Source organism: Phycodurus eques, chromosome 15 (genome assembly GCF_024500275.1).
Source record: "Phycodurus eques isolate BA_2022a chromosome 15, UOR_Pequ_1.1, whole genome shotgun sequence".
NCBI lineage: Eukaryota > Metazoa > Chordata > Actinopteri > Syngnathiformes > Syngnathidae > Phycodurus > Phycodurus eques.
In genome coordinates, this window is record NC_084539.1 from 394,876 (window position 1) to 407,656 (window position 12,781).

Below are 12,781 nucleotides of genomic sequence, written 5' to 3' on the forward strand. Positions count from 1 at the left end.
TGAAATTGAAAGATTAATGATTGAGGCCAGAGGAGTTGCAAGAGTTGAACCTCGATCTTTGAGCATGTTCGTGTCCATTCCAAAAACATCCTCTGCCTTAGATGGTTTGAGTGAATTAATTAAATCGATAACTTTGGTCTCAGTAATATTTGTAATAGTAAAGAACTGCATTGCAGACAATGCAGGGTATTGCTTCCTTTGTTTTACTGCAAACTTAGCAGAAATTTCTGACACAGATTCAATGAAGTAGTTGTTAAAAGCATCAGCCATCACTTGAGGTTCCGTCAGGAAGTTTCCATTTAATTAAATTTGCATTAGTTTTGTTTCGTTATTTGTGTATCACCCAATAGTTTTTTAATATAATTCCAGGTTATTTTTCAATTTCCCTTCGCACTATCAGAATCAGAATCATCTTTATTTGCCAAGTATGTCCAAAACACACAAGGAATTTGTCTCCGGTAGTTGGAGCCGCTCTAGTACAACAGACAGTCAATTTACAGAACACTTGGGGACATAAAGACATTGACAAAAAACAATTGTGCAAAAAGATGCAGAGTCCTCTAGCACTTAGAGCAGTTCGAATGACTAATATTGCAATAGTCCGGTGCAATGACCATTGTGCAAAGGGCGCTGAGACTTCAAGGAGTGTATGCGGTTTAAAGTGACGAGTAGTGCGATCATCTGGGACAATGTTGGTTGTGCAAATGTTACAGATACTCCACAATCAGTGTGCAAATGGAGCACATGCTACTCTGACATGAGTGGCCAGTATATGCAAATAGTGCAGCATGGCAAGACAACAACAGTGAGTGCACGAGTAATACATAATTGGCCCCACAGAAATGTGACAACGAACTTAAGTCAAAAAATTGCCAGCTTGTTGTGATGGAATTATAGGTTAGCTGTTTAAGAAGTTGATTGCAAGAGGGAAGAAGCTGTTGGAATGTCTACTAGTTCTAGTTTGCATTGATCGGTAGCGCCTACCTGAGGGAAGGAGCTGGAAGAGCTGGTGACCGGGGTGCGGAGGGTCCAAGAAGATTTTGCACGCCCTTGTCTTAGTTCTGGCAGCGTGCAAGTCCTCAATGGTGGGTAGGGGGGTACCGACAATCCTTTCAGCAGTTTTGATTGTCCGTTGCAGTCGGAGTTTGTCCTTTTTTTGTAGCAGCACCAAACCAGACTGTGATGGAAGAACACAGGACTGATTCGATGACCGCTGTGTAGAACTGTCTCAGCAGCTCCGGTGGCAGGCCGTGCTTTCTCAGAAGCCGCAGGAAGTACATCCTCTGCTGGGCCTTTTTGAGGACGGAGTTGATGTTGGTCGCCCACTTCAGGTCCTGAGAGATTGTAATTCCCAGGAACTTGAAGGTCTCGATGGTTGACACAAGGCAGCTGGACAACGTGAGGGGCAGCTGTGGCGAAGGATGCCTCCTGAAGTCCACGATCACCTCTACAGTCTTCAGCGTGTTCAGCTCCAGGTTGTGTCGGCCGCACCACAGCTCCAGCCGCTCCGCTTCCTGTCGATATGCAGACTCGTCACCGTCCTTGTTGAGGCCGATGACAGTGGTGTCATCTGCAAACATCAGGAGTTTGACAGCCGGGTGCGCTGAGGTGCAGTCGTTCGTATATAGAGAAAGAAGAGCAGCGGAGAGAGGACACAACCTTGGGGCGCCCCAGTGCTGATGCTGCGTGTGGATGAGGTGGCCTCCCCCAGCCTGACCTGCTGTGTCCTGTCCGTCAGAAAGCTTTAAATCCACTGGCAGATGGCAGGTGAGACGCTGAGCTGGAGAAGCTTGGATGAAAGGAGTTCAGGGATGATGGTGTTGAACGCTGAGCTGAAGTCCACGAACAGGATCCTTGCGTAGGTCCCTGCACTGTCGAGGTGTTCTAGGATGAAGTGCAGTCCCATGTTGACTGCATCATCCGCAGACCTGTTCGCTTGGTAGGCAAACTGCAGGGGGTCCAGCAGGGGACCTGTGACACTCTTGAGGTGGTCCAGCACGAGACGTTCAAAGGACTTCATGACCACAGATGTCAAAGCGACAGGCCTGTCGTCATTCAGACCCGATAACATGAAACCTATTATAATGTGAAACTTATGTTGTAACATGAAACTTATCACGTTATAACATGAAATTTATCACGTTATAATGTGAAACATCACATCATAACGTTTATTTTATCACGTTATAACATGATCGTGAACCTTTTTATTTTTGGTTTGGCAGTGCGGCGTATGTCCATGCATTGCCTTCTATGGGAACGTCGACCTCTCCAATATGGCCGCTATATAGGCACGTCGGTTTGCCGTGCTTTTCCTTGCGTTGGCGTATCTACCCATTCATATCTATGGGAGGCGCTAGCACGTAAACAGAGTCGTGAGGACCTCAAAAGGTGCAAATAGAGCAATGAGACGAGTCCCTGGTATTCTGTATTATCGTATGGGAGGCGGTATTTGTAAACAGAGGAGCGAGGAATGAGGACACTACAAAGAAAGAAATGAGATGGTCACAGAGTTATTCTCACTCCGAAACTGAAAGTGGCAGTCGTGCGCCAAAAAGCGAGATGCAAACTGGAGAAAAAGAAGACGACGCAACGGTAAGCAGTATTGTTGTTTGTATGGCTTATGGAGCATTTCTTTAATTGCACATCAGATACGATTTGATTCTATTCACAATGCTCAAATACATTTTTGGTGACCGCTGTAACAGTGAGGCGCAATCAAACCAGGTAAATGTCATCAGCTATATTGACTTATAACGAGTTGTATTTATACATTTATCGTTGCTATTTTCACTTTGTTAATCTCAGTAGTTGTCACAATGTAGATATAATTGGCATGGTAACTTTTAAAACGACGCTCAGTAATAGGTGAAATAGCAAACGAAATTTTAACCTCCTCCATTGGCGGTATCGTCTTCTCGATGTATACATAATTTGAGGACCAAAGACTGTATTTCAGCTTTTCCCAAACGTCGAATGTCAACTCGTAGTTTAAAAAAAAGTCTTTATCGTGTTATACTTAAAGCGGTCTGCAAACTAGCTACCGATAAACTAGGACTTTTTAAAATCTCGTTTATTGTCTGTGCTCGTGCCACACATCCGTCACTTAATTATGGGATCGTTCGCCGAAGAGGAATGTTACGTAATTCTGCGCACGCGCATAAAATTGATCGGCAAAAAAATTAATCAGTGGTGATTCTGATAGAAAATGTTTATTCGTTAATACACGAGCATAACTTAATTTTTAGTAAGAATTCTGCCAGCAAACCATGTAAAACATAAAATTACGACTACTAAATGCTTGGAACCTTTTGCTAATTATCTTAATGAAGAACTTGTGGATTTATGAGGGTAAATCCCAGGTAAATCTTTCATGGCAATATGAAGTGAAATGGGACGCTGACGCTGTATAATGGTCTTATATTCGTGGTCAACCTGGCACTTAACATTTCCATGTACAGCGGCAGAAATAAGTATTTAATACGTCACTATTTTTCTCACTATATTTCCAAAGGTGCTATTAACATGACATTTTCACCAGATGTTGGGAACAACCCAAATAATCCATACATGCAAAGAATGTAGAACAGATCAGAAATTAAGTTGTGTGTAATTATGTTAAATGAAACAGGGGAAAAGTATTGACCATGCCAACTGGTATTTATTTAATAATTGTACAAAAGCCTTTGTTTGCAATGACAGGTTCAAGACGCCTCCTGTATGGAGAAACTAGTCGCATGCATTGCTCTGGTGTGATTTTGGTCCATTCCTCCACACAAGCAGTCTTCAAATCTTGAAGGTTCTGTGGGCTTCTTGTATGGACCTTCAGTTTCAGTTCTTTCCATAGATTTTTGATTGGATTCAAGTCAGGTGATTGGCTGGGCCATTCTAGCAGCTTTATTTTTTTTTCGTTGAAACCAATTGAGAGTTTCCTTGGCAGTATGTTTTGGATCATTATCCTGCTGAAATGTCCACCCTCGTTTCATTTTCATCATCCTCGTAGATGTCAGCAGATTTTTGTCAAGAATGTCTCGGTAGATTTGCCCAGTCATCCTTCCATCAATAATGTGAAATTAATCAGTACCATTTGCTGGAAATCAGCCCCACACCATCATGTTCCAACCTCTGAACTTCACTTTTGGTATAGTGTTTTTAGGGTGATGTGCAGTGCGATTTCTCCTCCAAACGTGGTGTGCATTATGGCATCCAATGAGTTAAATTTTGCTCTCATCAGACCATACTATATTCTCCCAGTATCTAACTGGCTTATACAAATGTTGTTCAGCAAACTTTAAACGAGCTTTGACATGCTTTATTTTCCAGCAATGGGGTCTTGCGTGATGAGCATGCATACAGGCCATGGCGGTGGAGTGCATTACTCACTGTTTTCCTTGTGACTACAGTACCTGGTAATTGCAGGTCTTTATGAAGCTCTCCACAGGTGGTCCTTGGCTTCTGATTATTCTTTGCACTTCTCTGTCAGAAATCTTGCGAGGATCGAGGCAAATTTATATTGGCATGATTGGCTTTCCACGTACGTATTATGGCCCCAACCGCGCTCTCTGGAACATTCAGAAGCTTAGCTATGCGCCTGTAACCAATGTCATTGTTATGTTTTGCAACAATTACTTTGCGATGGTCTCGAGACAGCTATTTGCCCATTATGATATGTGTCTTGACTCACACCATACCAATGAGACCTTTTTGTAGGCTATCAGTTAGGACTGAACCAGCTGATATTCATTTGCACTGACAATGGGCTGGATTGCTGTTTGATTATTGATAGATTTTAGGTGTTCTCTTGGCTTTCCATGTATTTTTGCACTTCCCTTTCTTCATGTGTTCAATACTTTTTCCACTGTGTCCATCCATCCATCCATTTTCTGAGCCGCTTCTCCTCACGAGGGTCGCGGGCGTGCTGCAGCCTATTCCAGCTATCACTGGGCAGGAGGCGAGGTACACCCTGAACAGGTTGACCGGGCCAATCGCAGGGCACAAACAAAAAAAAACAACCATTCACACTCACATTCACACCTACGGACAATTTAGAGTTGTCAATTAACCTACCATGCATGTTTTTGGGATGTGGGAGGAAACCGGAGTGCCCGGAGAAAACCCACGCAGGCACGGGGAGAACATGCAAACTCCACACAGGCGGGGCCGGGGATTGAACCCCAGTCCTCAGAACTGTGAGGCAGACCCTCTAACCAGTCGACCACCGTGTCGGTTTTCACTGTGTCATTTCACATTATTTATTATTATTATTATTGATGTTCATGCTGTGGTTAAAAAAATCAGAAGTTACTATGTACTCAGTACTTGAGTAATTATTTCACTGTGTACTTTTTACTCTAGTAATTTTTGGGAGGATTACTTTTACTTGAGTCACATCATTGTCAAATAACAGTATTATTTGGTATATTTGGCTACTCTACCCACCTCTGGAGCGGACATCCTCTATTGCTACTCTTACGTTTAAGCAACATTTTTGCTCATCAGATCAGCCCGTGTCGTAATTTGTTGCACTGGTCTTTTGTATTTTGGCATTGAGGTGCTGCGGGTTGTGGCCCTGGTTGTGGTCCCAGTGGAACCGCGAAGCACACGTAACATTGGCGACAAGAACTGATCCGCTAGTACATCTTTTATTAATTAGAAACACGCCTACAATTATCTCATTAGTTTACAGATGTTAATATTAAATGTATTAAGCGATGGAGTGATGTTAGGGATTATGTCATAACAGAATGAACGAACTTCAAATTCAGAAATGGCCAATAAAAAACGAAAAATATCATACTTATTTTCCTGGAGGATTCATATGGATTTAGTCTTTGAAGTTGGTAATAGTGAAAAATGAAGTGAAACAGACAGTGATTTTAATTATTTTCCAGAATTAGAGTGCTTAAAGAGGAGGATACTATTCATGTGGCACAGCTTGAAGCAGGCATCAGGTGCAGGTGGAGATGGGCCTGGCTCAAGTTGGAAGCCACAACAAAAAAAGCAAAGAAATCAGCCAAATTTAATTTTAATCTTTTTGTACTTGAGCGGTGTGAAAAAGTTTTTCTGCATGAAGATTTTTTTTTTGCCTTATTGTCCTCTTCAGAGTCTTCCAGATTGCTTAATTTATCGACCATAAGGCGCACTTAAAAGTCTTAAATTTTCTCCAAAATGGACGGGGCACCTTATAATCTTTATGTGGGCACCGAGTTCCAAAATCTATAAATGTTGTTGTATGATGAGCGCGCCGCTTGACTGACTGGAAACATTCCCTGCCGTCACGTTGCTTATATAGAGGAAAAGCGGACGTGGCCGAGGACAGCATGCGGCCGTTAAAGGGGGAAGGGTGCGCATGACAGAGGACGCTAAAGGCACGCCCCCAGTACGTATAAAGCGCCGGTATGTGCATTGTGCAGAACAACATTGGTTTGGCTAAGGACCCCCAAAAATGGCACATACGAAGAGACACGCTTACGAAGCACAGTTTAAACTGGAAGCTATCAGTTACACGGAGGAATATGGGAAGTGAGCAGCTGCGAGAGAATTCAAGATAAACGAATCCATGGTTCGCAAGTGGAGGAAACAGGAAAACGAGCTTCGCCAAGTCAAGAAGACGAAGCTGAGTTTCCGCGGAAACAAGGCAAGGTGGCCCGAGTTGGAAGACCAACTCGAGCAATGGATTAATGAACAAAGAACAGCCGGGAGAAGCGTCTCTACAGTCACCATTCGACTGAGTGCAATAACCCGGAGCTTGCCATCATTCCAGGAGCCTTGATGAAGGAACTCCAACCGCTGGACATCGGTGTAAACAGGGCGTTCAAAGTGAAGTTACGAGCGGTGTGGGAGCGATGGATGACAAATGGCGAACACAGCTTTACTAAGACTAGGAGGCAGCGCCGGGTGAGTTACGCCAAAATTTGTGAATGGATTGTGGATGCTTGGGATAACGGGTCTGCTTGAACTGTGGTTTGAGCTTTCGCGAAACCCGGCATCATTGCTGAACAGCCCCCCGGCAACGAGACTGACTCCGACAATGACGAGAGGGAACCTGGTGTGTTTGATTGAGAACTTGCCCAGCTGTTCATTTCGGATACAGAAAATGAGGACTTTGATTGGATGAGGATTGATAAAAAAATAACGTCAATACATTGTTAAATACTTCAATAAAGTACAACCAAACTCAGTTTTGCTCCTGCAGCGTTTGTAAAAACATTGTTTTAGCGTGCATGCATGCTACCGTATGTTTTACCATGCCTGCGCCCAATAATACGGTGAGCCTTATGTATGTGTTAAATACAGAAATAGACCCCTTAACTGAGACTGCACCTTTTAATATGGTGCGCCTTATGGTCGTGAAAATACGGTATGTTAAAATCAAACACATTCTCTGCGGGGGCCCGGGGGATCCCCCCCAGAACCTCCCCACCCACTCACAATGTTTTTGTTTGTTTTTGGTCACCTTTTTCATGCTTTTAGTATTTGCATGTCTGAAGTTATTAGCTAATGTGAGATTAAACTTTTGTCATTTGTGCCTTTTATGAAAAATATAAAGAGTAAATAGGCACAAGATATCTAATATCGTTATATTATAAAACAAAATCATATTAATTCATGTCTTACCACTACATAAAGTGCCAAAAGCAACAATAGTCCCACTATATCCACCCAGAGGTTAGCAGTAGGGGTGTGCAATATACAGTGGGTACGGAAAGTATTCAGACCCCCTTACATTTTTCACTCTTTGTTATATTGCAGCCATCTGCTAAAATCATTTGTTAATTTTTTTCCTCATTAATGTACACAAAGCACCCCATATTGTGTCTTCGCATTCAGGAATTTGACTTAGAAAGCCGTCGCTCAGGTCTCAAAATGAACAAAAACAAAACGAAGGTCAGTCGTTACTGTCCACAAAAAGATGTAAAAATGGACAACTATGTCCTAGACGCCGTCGAGAAATACATCTATTTAGGCCAACTTGTAACTTCCTTTCGGCTTGTCCCATTAGGGGTCACCAAAGCGCGTCATCCTTTTCCATGTAACCCTATCTCCTGCATCCTCCTCTCGAACACCAACTGCCCTCATGTCTTCCCTCACGACATCCATCAACCTTCTCTTTCATCTTCCTCTAGCTTTCTTGCCTGGCAGCTCCATCCTCATCATCCTTCTACCAATATACTCACAGTTTCTCCTCTGGACGGGTCCAAACCATCGAAGGCTTCTCTCTCTAACTTTGTCTCCAAAACTTCGAACCTTGGCTGTCACTCTGATGAGCTCATTTCTAATTTTATCCAACCTGGTCACTCCGAAAGCGAACCTCAACATCTTCATTTCCGCCACCTCCAGCTCTGCTTCCTGTTGTCTCTTTAGTGCCACTGTCTCTAATCCGTACATCATGGCTGGCCTCACCACTGTTTTATAAACTTTGCCCTTCATCCTAGCATCTTCTGTCACATAACACACCTGACACCTTCCTCCACCCGTTCCAACCTGCTTGGACCCATTTCTTCATTTCCTGACCACACTCACCATTGCTCTGGACGGTTGACCCCAAGTATTTCAAGTCCTCCACCCTTGCCATCTCTTCTCCCTGTAGCCTCACTCTTCCCACACCGCCCCTCTCATTCATGCACATATATTCTGTTTTACTTCGGGTAATCTTCATTCCTCTGCTTTCCAGTGCATGCCTCCATCTTTCTAACTGTTCCACCACCCTGCTTTCACTGCAGATCACAAGGTCATCTGCAAACTTCATGGTCATAGGGATTCCAGTCTAACCTCATCTGTCAGCCTATCCATCACCACTGCAAACAGGAAGGGGCTCAGGGCTGATCCCTGATGGAGTCCCACCTCCACCTTAAATTCATCTGTCACACCTACAGCACACCTCACAGTATTCAAACCCCCTTATATGTTTCAGTCTTTGTTAAATTGCAGCCATTTGCTAAACTCCTTTAAGTTCATTTTTTCCTCATTAATCTACACACAACACCCCATATTGACAGAAAAAAATTGAATTGTTAAAATATTTGCAGATTTATTAAAAAAGAAAAAAATGAAATCTCACACAGACCCTTTGCTGTGACACTCATATATTTAACTGGCGCTGTCCATTTCTTCTGATCATCCTTGAGATGGTTCTACACCTTTTTTGGAGTCCAGCTGTGTTTGAATATACTGATTGGACTTTATTAGGAAAGCCACACAACTGTCTGCATAAGACCTTACAGCTCACAGTGCATGTCAAAACAAATGAGAATCATGAGGTCAAAGGAACTGCCTGAAGAGCTCAGAGACAGAATTGTGGCAAGGCACAGATCTGGCCAAAGTTACAAAAATATTTCTGCTGCACTTAAGGTTCCTAAGAGCACAGTGGCCTCCATAATCCTTAAAAAGAAGACGTTTGGGATGACCAGAACCATTTCGAGAGCTGGTCGTCCAGCCAAACTGAGCAATCGGGGGAGAAGAGCCTTGGTGAGAGAGGTAAAGAAGAACCCAAAGATCACTATGACTGAGCTCCAGAGATGCAGTCGGGAGATGGGAGAAAGTTCTAGAAAGTCAACCATCACTGCAGCCCTCCACCAGTCGGGGCTTTATGGCAGAGTGGCCCGACGGAAGCCTCTCCTCAGTGCAAGACACACGAAAGTCCGCATGAAGCCTGCTAAAAAACACCTGAAGGACTCCAAGATGTTGAGAAATAAGATTCTCTGGTCTGATGAGACTAACAGAGAACTTTTTGGCCTTAATTCATCAACTGTCCAATACAGTCCCAAGCATGGTGGTGGCAGCATCATGCTCTGCAGGTGTTTTTAAGCTGCAGGGACAGGACGACTGGTTTCAATTGAAGGAAAGATGAATGCGGCCAAGTAGAGGGATATACTGGATGAAAACCTTCTCCAGAGTGCTCAAGACCTCAGACTGGGCTGAAGGTTCACCTTCCAACAAGACAATGACCCTAAGCACACAGCTAAAATAACGAAGGAGTGGCTTCAGAACAACTCCGTGACTGTTCTTGAACCAGCCAGAGCCCTGACTTAAACACCCTTCCATAATGCTGGGACGGTGAGAAAGTTAGAGTCAGCATGTCATTAACAGTATTTATTAAAGTAAGGCCACAATTCAAGATGGCGCCTACCAGTGTGGCCGCCTCGGTAACGCGCTCTCTATTATTGTCTTTGTTTTTGTGTTTTTCGTCCGTCTTTGGAGACCTTACACGACTCACTTACACAAGGGGAGACCTGCTAACCATCAAGGAGGCTACTCCGGACTTTCTGTCACCAACTTTCGAAAATCCCCTCAGTTTTTTCCCCGAGTTACTCACCGGAGCGGCGTCCGCGGTTTTCGGCGCATGGATGCGGAAGCGGCGCCACAGAGGAAAACGAGCCGGAATTCAGGTGAAACTCCGCAAGAGAGGACACAGATTGGCGTTCCCGTCGATCCACCTCGCGAATGTACGCTCCCTACCCAACAAAATGGACGAGCTTCATCTTCTGTTAAAGACCAGTAAAGACTTCGGACGTTCCGCGGCCATGTGCTTCACGGAGACCTGGCTTTGCGACGCCGTACCCGACGGCGCAGTCACGCTTCCCGGCTTCAACATTCATCGAGCGGACCGCGACATGGAATCATCGGGAAAAACGAAGGGCGGCGGGATATGCCTCCATATAAACGAAAAATGGTGTACGGACGTCACGGTGCTCAGCACACACTGCAGCCCGCATTTGGAGTCGCTGTTTCTGAACTGTAAACCATTTTACGCGCCACGTGAGTTTGCATCGTTTATACTGGCCGCATTGCTAACGCTCGCCGAACAAGTCAACGAAATTGAAAAAAAACACCCTGACTCACCCCTCATTATTCTCGGGGACTTTAACAAAGCTAAACTCAACCACGAACTCCCTAAATACAAGCAGCACATCGACTGTCCTACCAGGGAAAATAATACTTTAGACCACTGCTACACTACGGTAAAAAACGCATACCGTGCTATACCTCGTGCAGCCCTGGGCTCGTCTGATCACTGCTTAATTCACTTAATACCGACGTACAAGCAAGTACTTAAATGTGCGAAGCCTACAGTGAAAACAGTCAAAAAGTGGACCAATGAAGCAAAGATGGAACTTCAAAGCTGTTTAGACTGCACAGACTGGAGTGTCTTTGAAAATTCAGCTGGCAGCCTGGATGAATATACGGACACTGTCACATCCTATATCAGTTTCTGTGAAGAGGTTTGTGTACCAACAAAATCATTTCGGACATTCAACAACAACAAGCCGTGGTTCACTGCTAAACTTAAGCAGCTTCGCCAAGCTAAGGAAGATGCATATCAGAGCGGGGACAGGGCCCTGTATAATCGAGCTAGAAACCAGCTTACTAAAGAAATTAACATTGCAAAGAGGATCTATGCAGCAAAGTTGGAAAAACAGTTTAGCGTGAACGACTCGAAATCAGTCTGGCGTGCATTCCAATCGCTGACTAATTACAAGCGACGATCCCCCCAAGCTGAGAACAATAGCACACTAGCCAACGACTTGAATACCTTCTATTGCAGATTTGAAAAGGACAGTTTCACTCCACACACCCACCCGGCCGCACCCGCGACCACAACCACACCTCTGACTTCTGCGTTAACCATCCATGAACAGGATGTGAGACGCATCTTCAAACAACAGAAGATTAACAAAGCAACAGGACCGGACCATGTGTCCCCATCCTGCCTCAAAGTCTGCGCGGACCAGCTCGCTCCAGTCTTCACTCAGATCTTTAACAGATCTTTGGAAATGTGCGAAGTTCCATCCTGCTTCAAACGCTCCACCATCATTCCAGTCCGCAAGAAACCTGCAATCTCTAGTCTGAATGACTACAGGCCTGTCGCTTTGACATCTGTGGTCATGAAGTCCTTTGAACGTCTCGTGCTGGACCACCTCAAGAGTGTCACAGGTCCCCTGCTGGACCCCCTGCAGTTTGCCTACCAAGCGAACAGGTCTGCGGATGATGCAGTCAACATGGGACTGCACTTCATCCTAGAACACCTCGACAGTGCAGGGACCTACGCGAGGATCCTGTTCGTGGACTTCAGCTCAGCGTTCAACACCATCATCCCTGAACTCCTTTCAACCAAGCTTCTCCAGCTCAGCGTCTCACCTGCCATCTGCCAGTGGATTTACAGCTTTCTGACGGGCAGGACACAGCAGGTCAGGCTGGGGGAGGCCACCTCATCCACACGCAGCATCAGCACAGGGGCGCCCCAAGGTTGTGTCCTCTCTCCGCTGCTCTTCTCTCTCTACACGAACGACTGCACCTCAGCGAACCCGACTGTCAAGCTCCTGAAGTTTGCAGATGACACCACTGTCATCGGCCTCATCAAGGACGGTGACGAGTCTGCATATCGACAGGAAGCGGAGCGACTGGAGCTGTGGTGCGGGCGACACAACCTGGAGCTGAACACGCTCAAGACGGTAGAGATGATCGTGGACTTCAGGAGGCATCCTTCGCCACAGCTGCCCCTCACGTTGTCCAGCTGCCTTGTGTCAACCGTCGAGACCTTCAAGTTCCTGGGAATTACAATCTCTCAGGACCTGAAGTGGGCGAACAACATCAACTCCGTCCTCAAAAAGGCCCAGCAGAGGATGTACTTCCTGCGGCTTCTGAGAAAGCACGGCCTGCCACCGGAGCTGCTGAGACAGTTCTACACAGCGGTCATCGAATCGGTCCTGTGTTCTTCCATCACAGTCTGGTTTGGTGCTGCTACAAAAAAGGACAAACTCCGACTGCAACGGACAATCAA

The 12,781-nt window shown here is 45.1% G+C and overlaps 1 protein-coding gene across 8 annotated transcripts in view; it reads left to right on the plus strand.

Moving 5' to 3' along the window:
- mapkap1 (MAPK associated protein 1) overlaps positions 1-12,781 on the plus strand; it is a 154,068-nt gene that overhangs the window by 38,349 nt on the left and 102,938 nt on the right. Inside the window, exon 1 of one of the 8 annotated variants that reach the window (XM_061697504.1) lies at positions 2,379-2,595. The exons of 6 other annotated variants lie outside the window; for them this stretch is intronic. The gene's annotated coding sequence lies outside the window, so the exon portion shown is untranslated. One more of the 8 variants, XM_061697505.1, reaches the window with a different exon arrangement.